The sequence below is a fragment of the Neomonachus schauinslandi genome, chromosome 15 (assembly GCF_002201575.2).
Source record: "Neomonachus schauinslandi chromosome 15, ASM220157v2, whole genome shotgun sequence".
NCBI lineage: Eukaryota > Metazoa > Chordata > Mammalia > Carnivora > Phocidae > Neomonachus > Neomonachus schauinslandi.
This window is the reverse complement of record NC_058417.1, coordinates 38,859,918-38,862,145: the sequence shown is the minus strand read 5'-3', so window position 1 is coordinate 38,862,145 and position 2,228 is coordinate 38,859,918.

Genomic DNA, 2,228 nt, shown 5'->3' with positions numbered 1-2,228 from the left:
GGTGAATGGGGAAGAGAGGGGGCAGGCCAGAGGGAGAAAAGCCGGGGGAGAAGGGGAGCAAAGGAGCACTGATCTCTCTGATGTGGACAGGAGGGAGGCTCAGCTTGTTCTGGGAGAGGCGTGCCCTGCAGGACATCTGGGTTCCACTGAGAACTTGCAGAATGCTAGGGGAGAATCAGAGATCTAAGACAAAGGGATCTAATCTAATCTCTGATCTAAGTCAGAGATCTGGAAGACAAAATCTTCCAGAATTCCTGCAGAAAATCAGGATCTTTGGGTTCCTTCAGGTATAGCGTGGGTCGCCCACAGCCCCAACATTTAGGGTTGCCAGATTCAGCAAATAAAAATACAGACGCCCCGTTAAATTTGAATTTCAGGCAGGCAACAAAGAACTTTTTAGAATAGGTCTGTCTCAAATATGACACAAACATCTTGTATTTTATCTGGCAACCCTGCCAAGGTATGAATTAAGTCTGAGGACACCGAGGCTGGATTCTATGATTATTCCGAGGGGTTTCTGGAGAAAAGAACGAATTCTAGGGCTCCCCTCTCCAAACAGGACCAGGGCCCAGCCATACTGCTCAGAAAATGGCACAATTACAACACAACATTAGAAGCAACCTAAATATCCTTCAAGAGGAGTGTATTCGTTTCCTAGGGCTGCTGTAACAAATACCACAGAGTGGCTTAAAATAAGAGCGATTCATCGCCTCAGAATTCTGAAAGCTAGAAGTCCAAAATCAAGGTGTCAGAAGGGTCCTGCTTCCTCTGGGACTCTGGGCAGAATCCTTCCTTGCCTATTCCTAACTTCCAAGGGTGGCTGTCAATCCTTGGCGCTCCCTGGCTTGGGGCTGCATCACGCCAGTCTCTGTCTCTGTCATCCCATGACGTTCTCCCTCTGTGTTCCAGAAAGCAGCTCTGTCTCTTGTCTTCTTATAAGGATACCAGTCATATTGGATGAGGGTCCATCCTAATCAAGTGTGGCTTCATCTGAACTCAATCACATCTGTAAAGATCCTATTTCCCAATAAGGTCCTATTCCCAGGTACCAGGGATTAGAACTTCAACATACCTTTTGGGGGGGGTGTCACAATTCCACCCATAACAAAGAGAATGTGTAAATTAGGAATCAATACATAGAAGGAGATTCATTATAGACTTTTTTTTTTTAATTTTTATGTATCTGACAGAGAGAGACACAGCGAGAGCGGGAACACAAGCAGGGGGAGCGGGAGAGGGAGAAGCAGGCTTCCGGCCGAGCAGGGAGCCCGATGCGGGGCTCGATCCCGGGACCCTGGGATCATGACCCGAGCCGAAGGCAGACGCTTAACGACTGAGCCACCCAGGCGCCCTAATTATTTTTCCATTATAGACTTTTGAGTGTAAAAAAAAAAAAAAAACAAGGTCAAGGAAACATGCATACATCGCGTGATCCCCTTTTTGGTCTTCTACAAAACCTGTATTTGAGCCTTTACGTGTAATTATTACTTATGTGTTAACTCATTCAACTAATATTTACTGAGCACCCACCAGGAATACTGCAGTGAATAAAGCAGGTCTCGTCCCTGCCTTCCAGGAGCCTACGATTGGGTGTGCAGCTTGCTGGAAGGAAACACATCGATCCACTGTTTCTATTTCCAAGCGAGCTTGGAGAGAGAGAAGGAAAGATGTTTTCCCTTCAATTTATTTTTTCTGTACTGCTTGAATTTTTATAACAAGCATGTTAGTAGTTTATAACTTTCAAAAAAAAATGCTTAGCCATTTTTTAATCCAAAAAGCCGGCCCTTTGGAAGCTTCTCTGCTATGTCTTCCTGAGCACAGTGGTTCTGACGAAGTCTGTGGCCCCACCTTGTGTGACTGTTAGACCAGCCAGCAAGGCTTTCCCTGAGCGTGGGTAAGCGATACCCAGGAGGAAGTTTATATACAATCCAGTCATTCATTTATTCAAACTGTTTTGATGAGGAGTGAGATACTTGCAACTATACATTTATTTATGTGCTTATTTGATGTCTGTCTCTCCTACTAGATTCTAAACCCCAAGATGGCAGGGTCATCATTTTTTTTTGTACAATATTGTATAACCAGCCTCCAATGCAATGTTCAACACACGTTAATTAGCTACTCAATAAAACTGGGTTGAATGAATGAAAGAATATCTTTTTTTATATTTTATTTATTTATTTTTTTATTCTTATGTTAATCCCCATACATTACATCATTAGTTTTAG